General features: G+C 37.2%; 1 protein-coding gene and 1 long non-coding RNA gene across 4 annotated transcripts in view; one reads left to right on the top strand and one right to left on the bottom strand.

Moving 5' to 3' along the window:
- PDE4D (phosphodiesterase 4D) overlaps positions 1-24,657 on the bottom strand; it is a 1,194,235-nt gene extending 1,169,578 nt beyond the window's left edge. For 2 of the 3 annotated variants that reach the window (XM_036226231.1, XM_036226235.1), the window contains exon 1: positions 24,568-24,657. The gene's annotated coding sequence lies outside the window, so the exon portion shown is untranslated. Of the gene's footprint in view, positions 1-10,393; positions 10,415-24,567 lie in introns of those variants that run through there. The other variant, XM_036226239.1, reaches the window with a different exon arrangement.
- LOC107506379 lies at positions 106-10,392 on the top strand. Its single transcript, XR_001595914.2, has 2 exons — positions 106-219; positions 8,916-10,392. It is a non-coding gene; the product is annotated as an uncharacterized LOC107506379 (long non-coding RNA).
- Positions 24,658-26,972: the final 2,315 nt, after the last annotated feature.

Genomic DNA, 26,972 nt, shown 5'->3' with positions numbered 1-26,972 from the left:
ATAGTCCACACAATAATCTGCTTATCTGGAATTACTTTCCTTCATAAGACCAGGGAAAAATCACAGCTTCATTGACTGAAGAAAGAACAGATGACCTAGGAAAATGCAACTACACCTGGAGCAAGGTCTTCTCTGGCTTGACAATCCCAACCCTGCCGGCATTAAGGGACCAAGCTATCCCAGGAAACTGAAGGACAATGACAGCAACAAAAACCTGAGGTAATTGTCATCTTTTTATTTTTAGTAGGAGTGGTGCTGAGTTAAATTATATGCATTAAGTTGCTCGGGCAACTATGTGTGCTTCAATTTTATTTTACCTTTCACACTCTAATCCTTTGTAGACTTATCTGTTATTAAGTATGAGTAGATGGAAGCTTAATGTCCCTGAAATAAATTTGAAACCAAAACAATCATTTGTAGAGGAAAAGAGATCATTTTACAGAACAGTTTTAGAGCTATCTTTTTAGATGAGCAGCCTTTTCTCCCACCCACTGAAATGAGAATAAAGGGGGCTGAGGCAGGGAGGAGAGAAAAGGTGCTTCAAGAGCACAGTTAAATCCTTTTCATATCTTAAAGGAAATAAGTATGCTCAGAGAGTAAATTGGGAGGACAGGTTGTTGTCCAGCTCCTCTGGCCCTTGGCACCTAGGCTACATAAGAATGTACCAGAACATACCATATGGCATTGTCGAGGGAGATAATAACATAACAAAGTATTGACAAAGTCCCTGCGGCCCAGGTTTTTCTTGTTTTCTTGGCAATATTTTTTATATTTCCCATTGTATTTTGAAGTGTTAGTTATACCAACTACTTGTTATACCATATTTCTATATTTGTAGTTAATCCATGGAAAGCATTTTTTAAGTCAAAAGAAGTGACTAAAATAGAAAAGCAAAAAAAAAAAAATGTAATTGACATACACGTATCCTCAACATCACACCCTTAGATATTTGACTTTCTTTACTCAGTAACGAATCCTTTTCAAATCCTCAATAAATAGTGTGCTTCTTCAACAAATTTTAAAAGCAATTTTAATATTAGCAACAACAACAACAAAATCTTTGTAATAAACTTTTAAATAACTAAATCAATCATTATGCTTTCAAAATGACAATAGACCCCTCACAATACTCAAATCATGTCAGTTTTATATGCTTCCAAAGGAAAAAAGCTGGGAAGGGAGACTTGCTTTGTTTAGTGATGAAATATCAACAACAGTAACAAGAGACATTTATGCATTTTTTGTTTGCTGTGGATAATTGACTGAATTCAACTTGAGATTGACACCAAGAAGGAAGACAGAGCAGTATACAGAGAACAGAAAAAGTAATCCATTGGCAATTCCCTCAAGAATTGTTCTTTGAATTGTCCAATTTGTGACTAGCCAGGGAAGAATATTTCTGCTCTGTTTAAATATTTATTTAATTAAATCTTTGTTTATTTGACAGTGCTATTGCCTACAGCGACTATGTGAAAACTGAAACTTCTGAGGAAGCTAGGGTGTTAAAATTATCATTCCCTTTACTCAAAGGTAACATGGATTATATAGTCTGAAATGGAAAACGAGCCTTTATAGTAATATTGTCACTGAATCCTCAATATACAGGGGTCCATTAATAAGATTCCATTAAAATTCCTTTGAGCCCCCATATTGAAATCTCCATTTTCAACAGACAAGACCAAGAACACTCTAAGTAAGGCATTTAAGTCATTTCACATGTATTGTTGTCCAGAAATTTTCCATAGGAAGATAGCTCCTCCGACAACGCTGAAGACAACCATCTCACTACCCAAGAAAATGGTCAAGAACCATCCAGCAAGTCTTTGAGTTAGAAGCTTTCATGGGTTCTATACATTCTCTGTGTTAACATGTAGCAGCTAGGTTATAGATTCACCTCTGGCTCCTTGACCTTTGTAAAAGCTAAAGGTTTTTTTTTTTTTTTTTTTTTTTTTTTTTTTTTGACTCAACTTCATGCTGTTCATCTGTCAGTAGGTAAAACACATTCATAATAAGAACTTTCTAAAAGACCAGCACTGCCTTCACCTCTTGTAATCATAATAATCATAATAGCCTAAGGCATTCACTCCTTCTTGACAATTTGGGGGGGATTTAGATATTTCATGCCTGGAGATGTCATACAGCAGGGAAAAACGGTCACTGAAACAAAGGAAGTATGATCCAAATGGAGCCGATTATGCTGCTTATATGTTTTCAATATTTTATTGAAAACAATGCAATGGAGGAGGAAACTAAAACATGCCATACTATAATCTTCTGCCAAAAATTATTAGTGTGATGTATTGGAGTCTGCTTATAGAGGGCATCATTGTCAGTTTAATAGAGCTTGTATTAGCATGTTCTAGCTAGAGAGACTACCTGCTGTCATCACCATCAACTAGTATTTGTTGGCCATCACATCAGGCACCATCTAAGAAGCTCATGGTAAACAAGGGCACCCAAACAACTGAATTCAGTTCTTACTCATTTCCTTGATCTTAGCCTACAGACAATAATTAAGTTGATCCTTATAAAAGAAAAGTAGCTCAAGAATGCAAATCCTTTTCTGAACCAAGAACTGTTAGCAAATCTCAAGTATCATATGGTTGACTAAACCTGGGCCAAAAATGATTTGTAGGTCCAAATATGCTAATTTGTCTGGCCCTGAAGTTCATGTAGTCAAAGAAGTCACTCCTAAGAAAACTTTAAAGAACCTTCAGACCTACCTTGTTAGTGTGCCAAAGACTGACAGGGTTTTAACTCCATTCTGGGTGACATGGATAGATAACCCCATTACTTTCACAGTGCAGCATTTTGCTGAAATAAATCCTAGACTTCAGGACCAGATCACTGGTAGACAATGGCTGATAATTCAAATGCTGACACTTGGAACCGTCATTGTATGGTACAAACCCAAAGAGAAATAGCTGCTTAGAAAACTGTCATAGAGAAGGTCTGCCTCACTTTAACAAAGAAAACAAATTTAAAAATTTGTTTAAATAAGACTGCATGGGTACTAGAGATGTGAATCAGTGATCATTATAGGGATTAAGCTTGTGTTCTTGATTCAGATAACAAAACACTTTTTCTGGGCACATAGACCTTAAATTCAGATTTGCTCTTGGCGTGTGGGGAATTTTTTGTTAGTGATTTTTGTCATTTTTTAATTCGGTCTCTCCTAAGAACATAAATGTATAAAAACATACTAATTATGCATTTGACAAAATTCTAAAATATATTATACTTAAAATTAATATAAACAAATACCATTTTGCACTTATCTATACTCAAAACTCTTCTATGTAATGAAACCTCAACGGAAGGATCAGTTCATCTATGACTTTACTCTTTTATCAAAGTTTCTCAAAAGCCAGACAACATATATATAACATATATGAGAACTCTCAATTACTTACATTTAATAAGAAAAAATTGGGAGGGTGCATTTCTAATATTTGAGGCTAAAGCCACTCCTTTGCTTCAAGCAGTGTATAAGCATTATAATATGGAGGCTGAGAGCATAAACTCTGAGTCAGACTGCCTGTGTTCGAATCCCAGCTCTGATCCTTAACTGTGGGCCTTGGGAAAATTACTTAATAGTAGTATGCCTCAGTTTCCTCATGCGTAAAATAGTGCCACACACAGTAACTACCTCCTGGGCTGGTGTGAAGGTTAAATGGGTAATGCATGCTTAGAACTGAGCCTATTACATGTTGAGTATTTATTAAGAAAAAAAAGGCATTATTATTATTATTATTATTAAGCTAATTTCAATAAGTGTATACAATAATCAAAATAGAGATGAATTACTAAACAGCCAAATACAGTGAAATATATCTAGTGACATCATAAACCTCATTTCAGGTAGTATTTATAAGTAAGATTTTGTCTTCAGCCTTCTGAGATATTAGCTCAAGGAAGTGTGTCGGTTACTGTAAATTGCCAGTTTTCTGCCTGGTTATCACTTGACACCTTTAACCCTGCCCTGCATTTGGTATATCATGCAAGGACTCTAAACTAGGACATGACACAGAAGGCATAATTGTAGTAGGAATGATTCCTGTGATAGTTAGTACAAAGTTCAGACTAATTTAAAGATTCCTGCATGAAGGCAAAAATATAATAATAATGGAAGTCATTAATCTTCAGTCATGGTATCCTAACCAGAAAAGACTCAGGGAGGAAAAATTAAGTTACCTATCATGAATAGCTATCCTGATTATCCAAATACATACATCACTTCTAGAATTCATGCTGACTTCTCAGCTTCAATATGAGAGACTACTGAAGGTAATTATTTCCTTTCCTCCTTGTAATGGGGATTTTTCAGAGCAGAAAAATATTAACTGAGATTGCAACTAACACACCAGGAAGGTGGAGAGAAAAACAGTCGGCGTGGTGAGAAAACAGCCACCCTAGGGACTATGGACTTCCGCACTCATTCATTCATCCATTCATTCACTCATGAATGGTCTTTCCCCTTCTCATCTCCCTCCACTACACACAAATTCCCACTGGCCACATTGAACTGCTCATAGTGGCCGAGGCAGCCTACTCTCTCTCTCACAGCCATTTCTGCAGACGTGCCCCTCCATCTGCACACCCTTCCCCAGCTCTTACTTATGACCAATGAAAATTCTCCTCTTCACAGTGCACTCCTTCCTGCTGGGTAAATTAATGAATCACTTACCACATGAATTAGCACTAAAGGACAAATAACCAGTTGGAAAATTGGGAGATTTTTTCAGTTTAGCAAAATATGCTCTAAAATTGAAATTTGGGACACTTTCTAAAGATCCCAAATGAAATAAAAATTAAGGCTTAATAGTCCCATAGACAGACTTTTAAGTAGCTAGAGAATCATCTCTGGTCTTTCCCAATGAGTTGATAAAGAAATGCAAAGAAGCCTACTATGTTTGCTAGAAATCATTCTGTATGTGAAAACTTTTCATGGGGCCTGACAGGGAGTTGCATGAGCTAAGTCTCATTGTTCTAATTATCATGCTCCTGGCAAAGGAATGCAAAAGAAAGGGAGTCTCAGACTCAGGAGTAAGCTATTACTTCCCCCTACCCCCTATGCTGGTTCAGCTACAGAGATGGACATGAAGTCCCTGTCCTGACCCACTCGTACAACTGAGTCCTTGCCGCCTGCAGCATCACTACAGTCCAGACCTATGACTGGGGGACAGCCACTCAGCACTAGCCATTCACCAAAGAGAGGGAGATTGGGATGGGATAGAGAACTTTAGAAAACAGTGCTGGAAGGTAACTTTCAGTATTGTGACATGAACCCAGTTAGTCTTTAGCCCCCTCCCACTTCACCTCTGCCTCCCTTCCCCTGCAAAAAAAAAAAAAAAAAAAAATTGATTGCCGATGCTCCCCAGCTTTCTCCAGCAAAGTGGCCCACAAAGGGGCTTGTCCTCCCCTCTCATCACATGAATCCTTTTGTGTGTCAACCCCCAAGCAGCCAGATTAAACCAGTCTGTGCCAATATGATTAAATGTTCGTTACCTTCCAAGTGGCACTTAATTTCTTTGAATTTTTATTTTTCAATTACACTTTGTATACATTATATTAATTTCAGGTGTACAACATAGTGATTAGACATTTATATAACTTACAAAGTGATCCCCCTGATAACTCTAGTACCCATCTGATACCATACATAATTATTACAGTATTATTGACTATATTCCCTATGCTGTACTTCACATCCCTGTGACCACTTTGTAACTACCAATTTGTACTTAATCTGTTCACCTTTTTCATCCAGCCCGCAATGCCCTCTCATCTGGCAACTGTCAGTGTGTTCTCTGTATCTATGAATCTGTTTCTGCTTTCTTTGTTCATTTTTTTTTAAATACAACATATAAGTTAAATCATAAGGTATTTGTCTTCCTCTGACTTGTTTCATTTAGTATAATACCCTTTAGGTTCGGCCATGTGGTCACAACTGGGAGGATTTCATTCTTTTTATGAGCACTTCATTTTAATAGAGACTTTCTAGAAATAGAGCTGAGAATGAAATAAATAACCACATTGAACAATTCAGGTCCCTTGCAGCATGACAACAAAATCATGCAGAAAATAGGCAGAGTTCCCTGGGTCCTAGGAACCAAAACAGCACAGAAGCCACCTTCTCCTCTCAGGCCTGGGCCAGCACCACCTGCACAGCCCTGGGCCAAGGAAAATGCTGTGTTCACTCCTCCGTGCAAGGCCACCACATGTAGTTGGGCAGCGCACAGCTCGTACAATCAACCCCTCATACCAGTTCACTGTCTTTGGTCCCCGAGCCTTCCCTCTCTACATCCAGAGCATAGCCACCATCAATCAAGAAAAGAATTCTCACTTATTTAACTCTTCGATGATTGAAGTGAATACTTGATGCCTCAAAAGCAATTTGGCTATGGAGACACACTTGCAATCACTAGTAACTAAAGGATGCATAGATGGCGCCATGTCCCACAGTCCATAAGATTTTTTTTTTCTTTTCTTGCCATAAGAATTTAAGCATGGAAATCAGAGGAGTGGAAAGAGAGCAGACTGCAGTGGAGTCCCACATACAATATAAAGTAATGCAGTGGCTCTTGAAATTCATGTGCTTCGGGATTACTAAAAGTGCTTGTTAAAATGGTAGAGCCCTAACTACCACTATAAGATGCTGAACCTGTAGGTCTATAGTGGTGCCTAAGAATCTGCATTTTTCATTAGCACTCTTGATGCTTGTAAAGCCAGTTATCCATGGACTACTCCTTAACAAGCATCAAGATAGTGCTCGTGATCCACTTAACACAAAGCCTGGCACGTCACAAGTACTCAGTACTTACTAGCTATAATTATTAAGAATCAGTACTGATCCCAACTTCATATACTCTACTTAAACTTGACATTTTGCCAGGTGAAAATTGCATATGGGTGTGAAAGTGTGGTAGCAAGCCAGACCTAGTTAAATGCAAGGAATGAGAAATGAGAAGAGGGATACGAGACAGAGATAGTCTGATTTGTGTCCTTCTAATGATCCTAAAGCCTTTGATGAAAATTCTTGAGCCTGAATTACCACTCCCCATTCCAGAGTATCAATAACTCTGAAAAGATAACACAGGAATATTTGAAACAGTTGTATATGGACCAGAGATGTCCAGAGTAAAAATACTCAAAACATTAGCAATTTCATTTTTCTGTGTCAGACACTGAGGCAAAACAGGTTTTTTGCTTTGCAGGGCGAAGCAGGCCCCAAGTAGTTAGGGAGCTTTTAAATGGCTGAGTCTACCAACATTAACACAATATAGGGAAAGTCAATCTCAAACCTGATTGATTTCTGTGCTTCTGTGAGTCTTGGCTATTTTCTTCTGCTGAAGATGTGGGCTCACCACAGGTGGCTGGAGCTAACTGTGTCTACTTAACACTTAGGATCACTCTTCACAATAAATAGAACAGCACTTCTGGAAATCTGTTTAATTTGCATGCTCCTGGGTATAGGACAAAGCTCTATTGTTTAAAAGCATAAATAACAAAAGCTTTGTTCTTCCAAAACAAGAGGGAAACTGTAGATCTATCCAAAATCACCTGGTCTTAAACTGTGTAAAGATGACAAGAATGAAATATTATTTTAGGCTGCCCAACAGCATCAGTCATTCAATCTCCTCTCCTGACTTTAGAAAACAATGACTCAATATGGCCTTTTTCTGACAGACTACAGCCTTAGGAAAATACTTTTCCTGTATTTAAACCAACAGAAGCTATTCAAAGACCACTTAATTTTCTTTCTTTGAAGCACGGGCAGAGGAACACAGCTGTTTGTACTCATATAATGAAAGGAAAATAGAAACTGTGAATGATTTTTAAGAATCAAAGTATTTTTTTACTCCATCCCAGGTGCTTGACATGTGTTTTTTTGCTTGATTCCCTCAGTGACCTCTAAAATATTTATATTATTATCTCCATTTTACCAAGAGTAAGAGAGGTTAACTAAGTTTCCTAAGGACATAGAGTTGATAAGCTGCAGAACTGAAAGTTTAATAAGAAAAAAAGTAAAAGTAAAAAATAATAAATAAAATAGATTTAAAAACCTGTCATATTTCTATTAACATAATTTTACATAAATGTGATCATTTGTTTCATAACCTGCTGTGTACCACTAGATATTTTCTCACACCATATGTAAAGTTCTACAAGGTCATTTTTATTGACTACGCAAGATTTCCTGGAAGGTATTTACCATAACTGACTATGCCAGTCCCCCACTGATGAACATTAAAGTTATTTCTAGTTTTCCCTATGAATAAGCTTGTGCAAATGTATTTTACATTGATGTAGTTATCTCCTTAGAGTAAGTCCCGGACTGAAAACTGCAAAGAAACTCTACATTTTACATTTCAGTACCTATCACCCAACTGCCCTCTGAAAGGTTGTATCAGGTAACTACTTGAGTGTGCCCATTTCTTCACACTTATAGGCAAACCAGGCTTAACCAACCATTTACATTTCTGACAAAATGATAGGAAGAAAATGACAGCATTATTTTTATTTGCATTTCTTTCATCATTAGAGAAGTTAGACATCTTTTCCTATGTACTGGCCTTTGCAATTCTTACAGAAATTAATTATTCTTATCCTGTTTTTACTTTTGTAATAGAGTCTGACTCCAAATTCATTGCAAATGCTTTCTCCTGTCTCTTGCTGCTTTTTCATTGTGCTGACGTATTGGAGACTTTGATCTCTAGCCAAGAAAACTTTGGCAGGGTGATTACTCAAGTTCCATGAAACTTGTTCCAAGGAGAAAAACTAGTTAAGTCTAAAGACTAGAAAGCCATAAACTTCTCTTCAGTTGTCTGTTTCAGAAATAGGTCATCATTCTCTGACTTTATCAGCAGTATCTTATAAGAAACAATGACCTATTCATACTTGTTCTTTTGCAGAGAGAAATTTGGATAACTGAAGAGGGGCCAAGAACAGTTTAAAGGAACATCTCCAGAACTGAAGGCTGGAATGGAGGGAGAACATGAGGATGGATAGACGATGGACACACAGACACACACAGACAGACACAGACATAGACACACAGACACACACACACGCAACTTTCATATACCAGGCAGAGACAGATCACAGACTCACAGATCATTTGTGCTGAGACTCAGGTTAGAGATGCCCTCACTCTAAGAAAACTGAGGCCCACAGACATAAAGTGACTTAGTTGAGATCAACTGGTAAACGGCATCCCTTGACTCCCTGAGCAGAGCTCATTCCACTAGACAAAACTGGCCAAAAGCAGATCATAGCCCACATTGAGTCTGTAGAGTTTAAAACACTAATTTCACCTCCCATAGTACCCAAATTATGTTGAAAGGCATTATGACAAAAGTACCTTCATGTCCAGCCAGAAACTTATATGTACATGGAGCCTGGACCACATGCTTGGCCAGCATCTTGGCTGCTAGTGTTGGGTGCATCCTGACTGGCTGTGGTCAGTGGCTACAGGAACAATGTTAGGCTGCCCTCTTGCTCCTCTACTCCAGAAAGAATATGACCGAATTCAAAAAACAAAACAGGGTTGATATCCAGCTTCTGTGGTAGTCAGCTTTTTTTCTTACAAATATCACTTGTATAATTAGCTTAGTTTGTACATCCCTCCCTTTTCAGATTCAGCCAAATCTAGACTCTGAGTCAAAGAAAACTAAGCACAGCCATGGCATAACCCTGCCCTCCCAGATGGGTTTACTACCTTAGCACAGCAGAGACACAAATGTAGCTAAAATGTCTGACAGGAGAACTGGACAAGGGCTACCTTGTCCTGTCAAGACAGGGTGACATTCCTTCAGAAAAATGCGTGGATCAGTAGCCCCACATTCATCCTGCCAAAGTGACCAAAGACAGGTAGCCAGCCAGCTCTGCAGTGGCATTAGCACCTTGTCTGTGGTATTCAGGTTGATCCCATCATGAAGTTCCTACCAAACCTAAAAGAAGGCTATATTCCACCCAGCACAAGTCTTTGGTGGGGTCCAGAAATGCAGCCTCCTCTACATTTTCTCAATTCAAAAAGCATTTTTCTTAACTCATTAGCAATTACATGGTCTAACAGAATAAATAATTCATGCCAAGACTTAAAGAACAACTGGATGAATGGACTTGGGGAAAATGCCTCAGATTCAACAGTGATGATAGTGATGATTATTTGGGGCCAGGAGAAACTCATGTAATCCTTACAACAACTTTCTAAGGTAGGTGTTTTTATCCTCACTTAATACATAAGGAAACAGAGGAATTAATAAGGAGCAGTTAATTTCTGGACTCACTTGATCCTTCTACAAAATTTCATGAACTTTTATTGTGACTTTGAACAGTTCTTCCAAAAGACCAAGGGAAAAGAATAAAGAATTCTGTCTTGAATGTTAACCTGTCTTGAAGGTTTGTTCCTGGCTGCTGGACCAACTGGCTCTTCTCAGCTTTCTCTCTGAAAAAAAAAAAGTGATCTCATGCTTATGGCTCTCTTAGGGAATAGGATGTTTCTCACAAAAGAAAATTCTTTTCAGAACTTAAATCTTATTTTAGGAGAGTTGTTTGGATTCCCAGCCATCTTCACTTGGGAAGTCTGATGCTCCTGAAACAAAGATAGACTCTTCAAAAAAATTTCAGCAACACTTTTGGTCATTAATGACTCAAAAAATAAACAAAGAACCAAGTCAGGGGAGTTATATTGGTCCGGGACATTTGTGAACACATGAATTTTCAGCAGAGATTTGCTAATTCCTATGGTGTATTTCCCTCAATTCCTTTCAAGTTTTCCTATCAACTGTTACGGTCCCTGGGATATTTACTTGTTGGCTCTGTAGTCTTGTTGGATTACATGTAATAGGTTTTTGTTTCTTGAAATATTCATTCAATTTAATTAACATATTTGGCCTTTTTTCTCTCCAAAAAGAATCCAAAGAAAATAATAGCTGATTCCAAGGATGTAAGTGACACCATATGGAAGTATTTAAGATTACTTATATGCACCTTACACAAAACAACATTGAAAAAAAAACCTAATTCCATAGATTATCCAGGGAGATATCTGACTTGGTACTAAGCACCTACAGGAACTCAATAAATACATGTTAACTAATTTATATTCATCAGGATAATAATGGTGATAATAATATGTATTTATAAGAAACTTTACTATTTTCAAAACACTTTCACAAATATCATTTTAAATAAACCCCCAAATCTCACGGAGGTCTAAGAAGGGATTTTGTGAACATATGTATAAAGGTATATATCCTGGCTTTCCTACTTGTTAGCTTTGTGACCTTGGGCACATTACTGAAAGGATCTGAGCCTCAATTTTCTCAGCCATAAAACCTGAATGGTAATTATTCCTTCCTTGTAGACTTGATGAGAGACTTAAAGGTAACATAGGCCAAAGGCATAGCAGAGTACCTGACACACAGCAGACATTTAGAAATGGTAATTATTGTTATTATAAACCAGAACTGATAAAATTATTCCCCTTTTACAGTTGAGGCAACTGAAGCTGGGGGAGATTAAATGATCCTGACCTTCACCAGTCACTACAGCCAATAAGGGCCAGAGCTAAGACCAGAACACAGGTTTTCAGCCCACCAAATATAACAGATCTCTGCTCTGTTTCAAAACCTGAAGTGTGAGAAGTAGAATTGCTGCCAAAACAGAGGTGTTGATCTCTGAATCTTGAAAATAGCTGATCCATGCTTTCAGCAACAAATAAGGCAATTAAAATAAAACTCTGTCTTCATTCTAGTGTTGTCGATGGGAAACAGATTTAATTCCAGAGACTCTCTCTCCTTGTCTCAATGCAGGCAAAATTTTCTAAGGATTTGATAAGTTTTAGCTTGACCATTACATCTCTTTTTTCCAATCTGCTTTCAAAAATTTATTAATTCTGACATTTTGGCATGGGTCCCCTACCCTTCAACTAATGAATATAAATTCTGAACAAAACAGACCCAAAAGTAAAAGAAGCTTGCCATCTCAGGAATGCTGCTGGAGGTCGCCTTGTTTAAATGTCAATTAAGATATGTAGCTGCTATCCAACAAGATACAGAAAGCATTTTGATGAATGCTGGATTGGGAGGTAAGGAGATTGGGAGGGGAATAAGCGGTACACATTAGTAGTTACAAAATAATCATGAGTATAATAGCATGGGAAATACAGTCAGGGAATATAGTCATTATAATACTTATGTATGGTATCAGATGGGAATTGGATTTATTGGGGTGATTGTTTTGTAAATTATGTAAATGTCTAATCTCTGTGTTGTATACCTGAAATTAACACAATATTGCATGTCAACTATAATTGAAAATAAAAAAATATTAAACTGACAAAAATATTTACATTGATTACTTGTTTAAATGATAATATTTAGGCTATTGGATTAAATAAAATATATTATTAAAATTTTTTAAATAAATAATAAAATATATAGATCATCCCCCCGAAGCAGGAATAAGGATCATTTTAGGACCTGTGTAGTCTCTGACATGTGCCAGGCAGAACTTTTTAACTGCACCTTTTCAGTTCTAGAACTGATCTGTTCTAGAACATAGTTGGTAAGTCTTCTACTTGGAACTTATTTATAATAAGTTACTGCCTTCAGCATTATTGACAATTATTTGAGACCTGCCTCCTAAGATTAGGAAATTTTCAAAACCTTAGAACAAGAACAAAACTCAGTGGTGCTCTCTGCAGCAAGCCTAACTGAGCTTCTGTGGAATCGCTAAAATAAACTACTAAAGCTGAGTTTCACTCACACTTCCATATCTTTTCGATGCTGTTGATAGAATGTCTGGAGTACAGATAGCCATACTAGTATCAATTTAAACCCTAGTGGACAAAAATGGGGAAAAGAGACACTCCTTCCCTGAGTACCTGGTAGAAAACAGTGAAAACATGACTTGATCTATAGACAGCATACTCTACCTGCTAAAAGAACACCAATGCTGTAAATATTTAGTTGACACCCTGCCCAGTGCGTAATTTCGCCAACCACTGTTCAAAGTTGCGAGTAAATTCTCCTTCCATTTCTTTATTCTTGGCTTTATTTTCTTTGCCTTTTGTCCTTTTGCCTTATCTTCTCTGCATTGCTTCAGTATTCTTTATATTCCGTCCTTTATCTCTCTGTTCTTTGAAAGTGCTTTCAAAATAACCAAGTACTATAAAAATGTACATTTGTATCATTATTATTCTTATCATCTCTATTATTTATGTCAAGACATTATTAAATATCCTTTGTGTTCTCACTATTGTATCTATAACTAGCTCCTCCAGCTTTTTTCTTATCTGGTCTCCCACAGATTTTTCAGAATTTGCACATAAGTATTAATAATAGGAGCAAGGTTGAGTATCTTTCTATTAACTATTTTTTTTTACTCTGAAAGTACCCAGTGAGTCAGGCAACACGTGTTAAACACCATCTGCAGACACGATTATTGTACCAAAACTACAGAGGAAATTCCAAAGATAAGAAAGACATGTTACTTGACCTTTGTAAGCTTAGAACCTAGTCAGAGTGGCAAGTCACACAACGAGCAACTCCAGGGGACATCTATAAGATATACAAGTAACTAGAGTTCAAATAGAGGACCAAGTTTGAGTTAGCCAGATAGAGGTGCCCATATAAGGTCTTTTGAAGTGAATTTCATAAAAGAAAAGAAAGAGATGAGAAGTCTAGGGGAATAAGGGCATTCTATTGACCCACCAATGTTATTAAATTTTTTCTCTGTAGTCTGTTGCAGTCTCCTGGGGACTAGCTAGTTTTCTGATGCCTTTCTTATTTCTGTTCTGAATATATTAACAAAAGCCACTTTGGCATTTAAGAAAGCTCTAATATGTCTTACTTTATACAGTTTTTTGTTACTGTTGTTGTGTGTATATGGGTGTGTGTTTTTCTACAGCCTGCTTTTCTAGTACTTTCAAGTTTTCCAGGTCTTTTTCAGTATGTATTTTTAGCATGACACGTGAAGCCAACATTTTTTTTAAAAGCAGTTCGGTGGCGTCTGCTATTTGAGGCATTGGTATAGCACAGCAGCCCGAAGACTTTATTCCGGCCCTCACCAATGCTCTAGATTGTCCCTCAGTTTCATTCTCCCTGCAGAAAAGATTAAGTTACAAAACAGCCTCTTCGATGTCGAAATGGGGACACCAAACCAAAATGATCTGAATTCATTCTGAATCTGTTAGACTGTTGATCAACATCAATAAGTTAGTTCCAAGTCTGGAATGTAATTGCTTCCATCATATTTCCCAACAGGCTTCACTTTTTTTTTTTCAAATGTATTAAACATTAAAGTTTATACAGTGACTTTTACTTAAAAATTAATATTCACCATAGTAAGAAAAAAGGAAGGATGCTTTTAAACGAGAAGCCAATACCACAAGAGGTTCTATCTAATTGTGTTTTTAATGCTAGATAGGGTTTTAAACATGGACTGCCAACAAGAGGGCTAAACCAGCTCCCCCCCAACAAAAGCATAAAATACATCACCTGTCTGCTTATAGGAAACATGCATTTTGCTCCAAAACAAAGAATGCAATGTCAAATTTAAATATCTAAATGGAACTAACATACATCTTACATTTGTATGAAGGTGTGCTTGATTCATGGCCCCTGAAAGCTAATATTTCTCATTAAGGGGGAGAAAAATGAAAAAAGCTCTGTAAGAAGGGAGACTGAGGCAGCAGGTCCTTATTTCCAAAGGACCATGATGACAAGGGACACTCATAGCATTAGCGTTATTTACCACCTTCTGTGCACAACATGAACCTTGTACAATTTGCATGCTTCTTTTCAATCAAATAAATTTAATAAAATCCAGTTTTCACCCATGTGACTGAATTTTTTAAAAAATGGCATTGGGGTAAAGCATTCATCTCACTGGCTATCTCTTTCTCTACCCAGTGTAGTCTTTTGAATGGAGAATGAAGAGCTCTCAATTCCAGAAAGCATATCAAGGTACATTCCCTCCGCTAAGAGACACTAAGCTGAGCACTCTATAATAGTCATGGATATTTGAAAACTATAAGCCAGTGCCACATTTGCCAGTTCTTTTCATCACAGGCTTGATTTATCACACAAATTTTCAAGGTTTAATGCTGATGGGTCTACCCTGGAGCCAACTTCAAAGCCAGATTTTAGATTTATGGAAATAAAGTAAGCATAGCACTTCAATTACAAATATCCACTTGAATTCCAATTTACACACAGAAAAGTTCATCCTAGAAATCCTAGCCTTGACTTTCAACTCATAGACTCTCCAGATTTGGTCCTTAGCTTTTCTTTCAAGATGTCATTTCAATTCGGTCCTGCACTTCCCTTGGGTAAAACATAGTTCAAGGACAATGAATGTTCCTTAACATTTTTTTCTGATTATAAAAATATATAGTCATTTAAGAAATTTGGAAAATACAGAAAAAAAAAAGAATACAAAAGGAAAGAAACACCTATAGTCCCATTACCAAGAGATAACCTCTCTTAACTAGTCTCTTTACTAGTTGGCAGGCTTTGGGAGATATTGAAAGTCACCCTGCCTGGCTCAGAAACAGCCTGGCAGCAGCTGGAGAAGCCACAGAGCCAGCCCAATTTGCATCATCTTCATCAAAGCTTTCAAAATATGGATGTCAGTGTGCTGGTACCAAAGTGAATTAGGGCATCCTCCTCTTATGCATACAGTCTGAGCCCAGGTATCAAGCTCTGAAAGGTCTCTAAGCAGAGACAGACCGACAGGCTGCAGCATTACTGGAGTGCCTGCTTTTATGGAGGAGGTAGGAAGTGACATTGTTCCTGACCTGGAAGAATAGAACATGTATTCACACACACATGCACCTACATGCACACACACATACACTTGTACTCTTGATATTGGGGAAAATATTTGTGAAATCCCTAAGGAAAAAAAAATAACACAAAAGTACTGCCAAGGCTCTAAAGAAACTATTCTATAAATGTTTGGAAAAGACTATTCTATAAATGTTTCTTCTACCTTCCAAAAAAAAAAAATTACGAAAAAAAAAAAGAGTAAAGAAACAAGAGGAAAAGGGGGAGATGGGATGACTATATGAAACTGAATAGTGTCCTTCATTTCCCCAACAGATAAGAGGAGGAAAAGGCTAATACTACCAAAGAAAAGCAGACAGAATTTAAATTAAAAAGAAAAAAAAAAAAAATATATATATATATATATATATATATATATATATATATATATCAGTGGAAAAATAAAAAGAAAAAGGAGAGGAGAAAATCCACAATTGAAAAGGGGGCTAAGTACAAAGGTTTAAGCTGAAATGACACCATGGGAAGAAAATGGGCTTGTAACTGAACAAATGTGAAATAACCAAGTTTCCATTTTCACCTTCAGCCAAAACAAGTGATGAGACATTTTGAAATGTGAAAACTAAGAGGAAAGAATAGGACTTCCCTTGGGTAAAACATAGTTCAAGGACAATGAATGTTCCTTAACATTTTTTTCTGATTATAAAAATATATAGTCATTTAAGAAATTTGGAAAATACAGAAAAAAAAAAAGAATACAAAAGGAAAGAAACACCTATAGTCCCATTACCAAGAGATAACCTCTCTTAACATATATTATTCTGGTCACATATATACAACTTGTGATTACACTACATATCTGTGATCTTTTTCACATTGTGCCTTACCATAGACAGTTTTTCATTATAGTATATAATTTTTAAAACAACTTTTAGACATTTGCTTTGATTTTCAGTTTTCATATTTTGAACAATAATGTTGTAAATATTATCATACATAAATGTCCAAGTTTCTAATTACCTCCTTAGAATAGATTCTTAAAGGGCAAATTTGGTACCTGGTTCAAAAGGTGTCAGATGTCTTTTATAGAAATTTTATACTAATTTTTTCTGCCATTGACAGTATAAGTAGGTTTGTTTCAACACACCCAAGCCAATAATGAGCGTTTTAAAAAATCCTTTACTCAACTGGTAGAGGTTCAAAATACAATGTCAAAGGTAACCCTAACCCTGTTTACTATTCACTATTTATTTACAAAGTCAATTTCTGAATATATATGGAATACTTAAACTTTTTAGAATCATGAGCTCCTTTGAGAATCAGATGAAATTAATGAGTCTATTGGAGCTCATACTTGAACAACCTCAGACTGACTTCTCCACATCAGATCTAAGTGGAATTTCTGGAATATGAGCTCATTTGTAAGCCTAGACCCCGACAATTAATTTAAACACATAGAGCATACATGGTTTAATGAGAAAGGACTCAACTTGAGCCATGGGACTCAGTTTCTGGTTCTAGCTCTATGCCTAAACATACTTAGGTTCTTATCACACTCTAGGATCTCTTCTCTCTGTAAAACCCTGGAGCTCTAAAATAATGTCAGCCTTCACTGACATGTTGTAGAAAACTGCTCGGTGGACATTCCATGGTTATTTTCTGTACCTTGGCTGGGTTCCTTGATATATTCTGAAGCAGCCAGGCCCTTCTCTGATTCTCTTTGACATCTGCTCCAGGAATATAAAGCAATGTCAATACCATCGCTTGCACATATCTCGTTGCCTTCAATGGTGGACTGGGGACTCCTTCAGGGTGCAAACTGGGTCTAACACAACTGTGCCTGACTTACTTGACATAGTCACCAGTAAAGTTCTGCTAAAATAAACCAACCTAAACAAAAGAATAGAGTGTCTTCCAAAATTAAATAAAAGTAACTTTGTTTTGTTTGGGTTGACTATAATTCTACAAAATGTCTAAATATGCATAGTCATTAGCCATCTTCTCAGCTTAAACAAAATGTTCATACAGTTGATTTATGGTATTCATAGTAGTTATGTTCTGCTAAGTCAATGAGAACACTGAATTAGTGAATACTGAAATATTGCTCCCGAGAAAATACAGGGTTAGGTTCCGGAGAGCCTCTGATCCCAACATTTTCGTCAATCAAATAATATATCACCATGTTTTATGCGTGTTTCTGTTTAAAGAGATATATATTTTACTTAATATATATTGTCAATTCATTAACATTGAACTCATAGCCAACAGCTCTGTAACTCGTGCCTGAACAAAGCTTATCTAGCATATGTATTTTCTCCCTAAGGCACATCACAGCCTTTTTGTACTCAGGTACACTAGACAACACTTCAGCACCACACTTGGGGGTCCATTTTACACGGCAAAATCACCAGCAAAAAACACAGAAATACAAAAATTGCAGCACTGAATATACCAAGAAGAGGACACTTGTTTATAGTATGAGAGCCGAAACAAGAAGGCAGAACCCTGCTTTGTTACTCAGTAAATGCTTATTTTATTAGGCAGGATTCTTCAGAGAAACAGAACCAATAGGATAGACGTGTGTGTGTGTGTGTGTGTGTGTGTGTGTGTGCACGCGTGCGCGCGTGTATTATTGATACACACAGATATCACACACACGCACGCACACAAGCTGGTGACCCAAGAAGTCTGGAAGGCTGGTGGTATAGTTCTGATGACTGAAGGACTAGTGGTATACGTCCCGGTCAAGGGCAAAAAACGAATGTGTCATATTGCTCAAGGCAGAGAGGGTCAATTCTCCCTTCCTCCACCTTTTTGTTTGATTTAGGCCCTCAACAGATTGAGTAATGCCCACCTTCACTAGGGAGTGGGAAGGATCTGTTTAATCAGTCTACCAATTCCAAAGTCAATCTTATCTAGGAACGCCCTCACAGACACACCCAGAAATAATGTTTAACCAAATATCTGGGCACCCCGTGATCCAGTAAAGTTGATACATAGATTAACTGCCACACTTGTGAAATTAAGAATACAGAATTTATTATGTCCATTGGCTCATATGTTTGCTAAATATATATTTTTGCAAACTCCAAAGAATAAAGTACTAGGTTATTTTAAATTATTTATTTCATAAGGAACCATTCTCCTACCAGATATCATCTGCCAATACAATATATTATTCTATGAATAAACTTAGCAGGCAATATTATTCTATAGAAATTTTAAAAATTAGTAATAATAATGGCTTCCATTTATAGAGTAATACTAACTCATTTATTTTCCTTTATTCTTAAAACAGCATTGTAAGATACAAATCAACCTCCTTTTGCAGATAATAAAACTAAGGCTTGAAGAGTTTGAGTAATTTTCCAAGGATACACAACCAGTAAGTAACAGAGATATTATTTGACCCCAGATTCGTCTTACTTTAAAACGCATGTTCTCAACTGCTACATTATATTTTAGTAGATTTTAGTACAGGAAAAAATATTTTAAAAGTAAGAGTTTAGTAAGCACTCTATTAATGTTAAAAGAGACTTTGCAGCCAAAATACTCCCTTCGAATGAAATAGTTATAAATCAAATATACAATTATAGATCCATATACTCAGTAGAAAGGTGTCACATTTATTTTTCCAACAACTGATGTCCAAAAATGAAAATATTCAATGAAACACACCTAACCAATAACCACGTAAAAAGAAAATTGTAAATGATCAAGAAAGCTAATACAGTACAAGGCAGAATCTTGTGGACTAACTTCATAAATGAAAAGAATATGAAACAGTATTATATGTGTTTCTTAGAAAAAGCTTTGCTCTGAGACTGTGAACATCAAGTTCGAGCAAGACACATATATGTATGCTTTTTGCATTATCTTTGCATACTTTTACATTATATTATTTCTTTTAACTTAGGTTTACATATGTTTTATTTTACCTCTGTCTTTTAGAGAGTTATAAAAATACTTCCTAGAATGTATTTCAATAATCCTGAAACGTTCTTTAGTCTCCATATTAAACAAATATCTTTATGTTAAGTAATCAGATGCTTGATTCCTTTGATCATCTGCACTTGAGGTGCAGATTTTTAAAAATTTTATACTAAATATCTGTAAACTTTAAATGCCATGAAAAATAGAATTAGCTTGAGCTATACAGACACAAACATATGTACCTTTATATAAAAACCTTGATGTAAAAATTTGTTTCTTATTGTTGATTACAGTCAAAAATATTTGAAAAACCATGCTTTGGAAACTCTTTTTCAACAGAATTCTAGTTGTCATTACATGTTACAACACCTAGTATGTACAAAATGAAAATGGATTAAGTGCTCCAATAAAATGACATAGGATGGGTGAGTGGATTTAAAAATATGATCTACCTATATCTTGCTTTCAAGAGACTCACTTCAAATCAAAAGACACATACAGACTAAAAGTAAAGAGGTGGAAAAAGATATTCCACACAAATAGAAATGAAAAAAAAAAAAAGTCGAGGTAGCAATACTCTGACAAAATCAACTTTAAAATAAAGAATATAAAAAAAAAAGACAAAGAAGGACATTACAAAATTATAAAGGGATGAATCCAAGAAGTGGATCCAACAATCATAAATATCTATGTACCCAACATAGGAGCACTGGTCCCTTTCTGAAGGGACCAGTGTACTTTTGTTTTTTATTCACTTTGGCTTTCCAGACTTTCCCTCAGTGGTGGGCACCTACCACCACATCTGTTTCTCCATCTTTTCTTTCAAGAACCACCCTGGCAATGTGTTCTCCCAGCTCCCTTGGTTCAGGATCACCATCTTCCTTATCATATCTCCCAGCCAACCTCATCCAGGGTGTAGGCAAAAGAAATTGGGGTGCTGAAACATGAGGAGAGCAGCTTTAATCTGAACTCCAGGGCTTATGGTACGCCAACCGGAAGAAACCCTGTAGGTCAAACATCTCCATATGACATATTAATTAGTGAAAGAGATTTAGAATTAGAGCAATAACAATAATAATGATAATAAGAATATTAATGAATGTTTATTGAGCATCTATTTTGTGCCAGGCATTGTTCCAAGTATTTTACATGAATTAACTCATTTAATTTTTATAGTAACCCTAAGGTAGGTAATGTTATCCCCATTTTGCAGATAAAGAAATGAAGCACCAAGTGTTTAAGCAATTAGCACACAGTTGCACAGCTAAAAAGTTATGAAGAATATAGAAAAAGAATTAAAAGCAAACTATGAAGTAATCGAGAAAGAAGAAAATATTGAATTATTTGCTTGATGAAATGGGACTATGATTTTTTAGGTATCTTTAGTTTGCCTTTAGTCAGAACTACAAGAGTTCACATACACTCAAGATAAGCTTGGATTTAATGGCCTTTACCTACCAACTTCTGTATGTTATTTGTGGAAATCTCCAATGTCAATCTCAGAGTTTTTTCCTTAAGAAAGATACTGCTTTCGTAACTTCCAAACTACAGTCTTCATAATAAAATGTTAAAAAGTTTCTAGGGACTCGCCAGGACACTAAACCAAAAAGCAAAAAGCCTAAACATCTGATGACTAAAATTTACCCTACTTATTTGAGACAAGTCAATCTTCTACCTTATTTTGAGAAACCCAGAAAAAACGCTGGTAGACAAAGGGTATTTTGAAGATCAAAAAAAAATAAAACCCGTAATAGATGTATCCAAAAGCACTGAGGGGGCAGGGAGAGTCATCAAGTCCCAAAGCCAGTGAAATACCCACATTAGAAATAAAGCACACATCCAACAACTAGGCTAACTATTGGTGATGAGAGAGTGCTTTCTCCACCAAGCTTTTAAAGGAACTAAAATAATATATATATATATATATATATATATATATATATATATATATATATATATATATATATATATATATATATCACTCCAAGTTGGGAAGATAAGGAGATTGTTGTTAATAGCTCTTACGAGTAAATTTAAATTACTTATTAAAAAGAGAGTGAAATTACAGCCTGACATTTAGATATTGCTTATGTGATATGCACTGTCTCCTTAGAGCCTTGACCTAAATTTAGTAGTTTAAAAAGAACTAAGTCTCTTCCAAATGCCAGCTGAGAACTTATTTCTCAGACCTTTTTCATCCATAAGAAAACACTGAGAACTTTTTTTTAAATTTAAGGACAAAAAGGTCAGAAAATTTAAAAACAGAATATAGTCTCTCCTTTCTAGCATGGCTATTTGGCTAAAATCTATGAAAATGAAAGAGTTAAAATTCCATGCTGTTTAAGAACAACCAGTTGACCTTTAAATATGCTGGTTTGAATCCAATCACCTTTCAACAAGCATGAAATCTGGCACAAGGCGTACTAACACACCAATTATTTTCATAGTGTACATGACGGAGTTCACTGTGTCCCGTTTAGAAAAAAAAGAATAAATGTTCACTTTTCAAAAGCCAAACTAAGAGGCTGAGTGTCTCTGTTATGGGTTTGTCCTTTGGTAACTATCTGCTGTTGGAGAAGGCATTTTCTTGAAAAAGTACAGTTCCTTAAAGAAAATAACTTTTTTCAAGTTGTTTGAATTCTGCTACGTGAAATAGTTTCCCCCAACTTTTAGCACATGAAAAGTAAAAATAGCTGGGAAATAATTAATTACTATGCTCAGCTGAAAATTTTGCATGCCATATATGTAAGAGGAAAACTTTACACTCCCAGTGAAAGGGTAAAATGCTGAATCCTACTCTGAGCAAATGTATTAAAATTCAGGGATTCAGCACCAATTATTGAGTGTCTACTTCCTAAAATGAGCCTTTGTTTTTCCAAAGTAATTCCTATGAGTTTCTTTTAAGTGGTGATCATCCCTCTTGTCTTCGAAATATGATTCGGTCTTCGAAATTCTGTCACAGGCTTCTTAAGAAAATATTGCTTGGCTGTTTAGGTGCAATGTGCAGAGACAGACACCCTCTTTGGAGAACTATGCCATACGGCCAGCCTTTAGCCAATTGCAAGACCATGTTCTTTATCACTTTCTTTGTTCTCTATCTCCAGGTCCCTTCTGTGTCTCACCCCGACCCATTTCTGTCAACCAGTTACATGGAATATTAACCCCGTGCCTGTACCATGTTTGAGCCTAAGTGTATGTTTTGTTTTTTTGTTGTTGTTGTTAAATCCTTTGTCTTAGCACTGACACTGAGAGTTCTTCCCAAATCTCAAAATCCTCCTCTCTTGGCATCTTGTTCCAGTGAGAGATGTCTGCTAGCCATGCCCATGTTTGCCAGCCTCTCCTTTCTATAATATTTGATTTGCCCTCATTTACTCCCTGTCATTTGTGAGTCTATAAAGAGAACAGACAGGTCTCACCGCAACGTGGGCAGTGGCCCTAGGCCAGCCACTTCTGCTTTGGGGCTGAGGAGGGAGGTGCTTGATTCAGGAAGGGAGAGGACCTCCTGGCTTGGGTACTGCTCACATACCATCAAGAAAACATCTGCTAGCCTGAGTCCCTGGCACAGAAGGCCCCTTGGAGTTTACTGTCTATCAAAACAATTCGGTTACATGTATAGTCCTGAGGACTCCTCCAAAATCAAACAGACCCTCCTGGAGCTCTGGCAGAGCAGAGTCATCCCACAGACATGCCAGGCAACACAGGCGAGCCTTCTACGGGCCTTGCTTACTGCCCCATCTTAATTTTCACTGGTTCTTAAGAAGCAGAGCTCCCTCACTAGCTTCTTCTTAGCAGCCACTAACTTCAATCCCATTTACTTCCTCTGGGACTGATTTGATATTAAGTCTAGATACTTGTTATTGATCCCAACTCATAGCTGATTCCCCACTCTTCATTTGCCTTGCCAAGAAATGGGGAGCAGGGGACATGAAGTGTCTTTTCACTATCATCCCCAGCTCAGTTGCCAACAGAAAAACTCAAGTCACCCAAGTCCAAGGTGTGAACTGCCACCAGGCCCACATCTGACTTCCTTATTCTCCTTGCATTCAGTGAATGACTCCCTCAGTCACATTGTCCTAAAGCCTGTGACACAAAATAAGAGCCAAAGCCCTGTATGCTTGAAGAATTGCAATACATTTAGTTAACATTTAGTATTTTACGAATCAGGGTACACGATTCTATGGAGGATGAAATCGATCAGGTTTCCCGGCCCAGCTACCATTTCCTCTCCTTTCTGTCAACATCCTACACAGTACAACCGCCATCAGAAATGCAGTGTGGTACTGGGAAAAAGAAAACATGAAAGACCCAAAGATAGAAGACTGAGGATTCAGTCTCAGGGTTATTATTAACTGAGAGACTAGCCAAGTCACTAAAGTTCACTGAAACCTCGGTTTCACCTTCTGTAAAATGGGGATTGTGATATTCGCCTCGCAGGAAGCAAATGAAAGAATGAAAGGGAACATAATTTTAAATTATAAACAGAGAAAGAGAAAAGAGGGGAGAAGGAAAAACTGAAATGATCCGCCTCCCTCACCTTTTCATACCAGCAGGTAAAATAAAATGTTCAGACAGGAAATAAAGGAGATAATTCAAAATATAATATTCGTTGGAACTGTCAAAGTGAGAAGCCACTGTAATCTCCAAACTGATCAAGACCTCAGTCTGAGCAGCTTGTTTTGAACCCCTGAGTTCCTGGAGCACTACACTGAAGCTCTAGGTCTGACCTGCTGGAAAAGACCGAATGCTTTCTCATTTCACTTCCTGTAGTATAAAGATGAGAACAGCTGAAGGACAAGCTTTGAGAGAAGGATGAGAGAAACACCTCAAACCATGAACTTACTTTATCCCCATGGCAGATCAAATCAGGAGAAATTTCCAGCTTTGTGTTTTCTGCTTGGTCCTACTCGAATGGGAAGTTCTGCTCAGAGGCCTAAAATAGAAAACAGGAAGTTAACAGAACTGATTTTTCTAACTCCCCCAACGCAAATCACTATACTTGTTATGAATGAGAACTACAGTAAGGTGTAAACCTCCTTTCTGAAAGGAGGTTACATGTTGATTTGCTAATTGTGTATGGAAAACAGTCTATTGCAAGAAAGAAAAGAACAATCCATCAGCTTCCTTCCTAAATAAAGGAAGAAAACAAAGCTGGATTGACATTGAAGTAAAGGCTACCCAGGGTGTTCCCATCAGAATCAAACTGCCACTAAAAATAACCAAGTGCCCCACTTTGAAACAAGACACTATTCTCTGAGCTGGTTCCTCTGAAAGCACTTTTCTTGAAGGGAGAGTGCTAAAGGGACTCCCCTCCCAATGTCTTCATTAGCATTAATGGTATCAATATTTTCTTAGTGTCCCACGTTTGAAACTTTCGTGTTCAGATGTCAAGCTCCACCCCCCTATGTGCCCCTTCAGTCTTTTTCTATCATATACTGTCAGTTGCATCTCATTTGCATCAGGCACAAAGTAAGCTGGTTCTCCTATCACAGCTAAACTCTCATTTGCCACACTTTGCAATTTCCTCAGTCATCTCCGGTCTGGATCCTAAGCACCCCAGTCTTCTTGCCTGCTCTCTTTCACAAGACTACCAAATGAACCTTTGCAACAAACTGATGGCTCACATTATCCCCTGCTACAAGGGCTGCCACAGTTCCCTAATATCTGTCAAATTTAAATTGTTCACAAGTAGCCTCACCACGGCTAGAAAGTGCCTGAGCCTGGGTGCCAGATGCACTGTGTAAGAACATATCCAAGGTAAGCTTTACCACTAATTGGCTGTGTGAATCTGAACAAGTTATAAAGCCTCTCTGCACTTGTTTCCTCCTTTGAGAAAAGAAGATAATAGTACCTATCTACATAGTTATTAAAGATTAAATGGCATAACACATCAAAGTGGTCCTAGTGGGTTTCAATAAGAATAATGCTTATGAAGTGCTTACTACATTCCAAACTCTGTTTGAGCACAGTAGATGTGTTCACGCATGTATTATCCTCATCTTGCAGAGGAGGAAATTGAGGCAGGAGAAAGTGAAATCACTGAAACCACATAATGACTCAGGACAAGAACCAGTATTTAAACTCAAGCAATCTGACTCCAAAGCCTCAACTCGTTGCTCTGTCGCCTCCCATTTAGGCTACTTCCCCTTCTGTCCAGCTTTTATCAGCTAACACAGCCCACATGTCCACCCCAGTCCTCCCCATCCGTCCAGGCTTCGCTCCATATTCCAGTCTCCCCTGATGGATGCCATGCTGCATTTTCTCTCTAATCTCACCTGATACCTTAAAAGGAGCAGTTATTTTGCATTTTTTTCTGTATCAAGCACACCATCTATCTGCTCTTTATTTTGCCTTCACTTATACATCAGCTCATAATTGTTCTCCAGTTCTTTCTATAATCTCGTCCTAGAAATTGCATCAGAAAAATAGACCACATCTTCAAATTCCAAGATGTTCCAAAAGAAACACGTTATTTATACCAACACCCCAGTTGCCATTACCAAGCCAAATTTCCTGACTTCCATTTAATTACCCAGCAAGCATTTACCAAGCATCTGCCACGTTCATTTTGATAGATGAAGATTGCATGGACCCTGTCCTCTAGGCGCTTACAGCCTAATGAAGAGATAATGTTTGTATAGAAATTTTTAATAAGCTGCAGTAAGTACAAAATGCATGTTGCTAATAACGTCTCCATCTCTGTCTCTTCTAGCTCTTGCATTTTCCATGTCCTATTATTCACCAAGGCTGTGACTGTCCCTTCCTTTTCATCTCTGCTGCCATCCTGTGGTGACTTGCTCCCTACCTTGTTCCTGAACTGCAGTCACTTCCCATCTTATCTCAGCCCTCAAACCAGCCCACCTCCTGCTGCCTGACAACCTATGTTGTCACTTTCATATTAAAAAACCATAGAGGTTGATGAACCAATTGCAAAGACCCTGAGCCTGAACAAGCAAAGCTGCCTGGGAACTAACCCAACTTTCTATCTTTCCTTTGCTCCATTCCTCTCCACAAATATAACACTTCACCTTCCATACTATATCCAAGAGAGAATTCTTGTAGTTCTTCAAAGATGATTCGCCTTCCTATTTCCTATTATTCCCTGTGCCTATGCTGCTTTCCCACTCCATCAGCTCATTATTATCTCTGAAATTCAGATGCTTCTCCAAGGTTCAGGTAAAGTTAACATCTCCATGAAGCCTTCTCTCATTCTCCCACTATGTGTTATAGTTCTGTTCTCTAATTTGC

This window comes from Rousettus aegyptiacus, unplaced genomic scaffold (assembly GCF_014176215.1).
Source record: "Rousettus aegyptiacus isolate mRouAeg1 unplaced genomic scaffold, mRouAeg1.p scaffold_m13_p_8, whole genome shotgun sequence".
Taxonomy (NCBI): Eukaryota; Metazoa; Chordata; class Mammalia; order Chiroptera; family Pteropodidae; genus Rousettus; species Rousettus aegyptiacus.
Note: the sequence above shows the minus strand (reverse complement) of the source record. Positions and strands in the feature narration are given on the sequence as shown.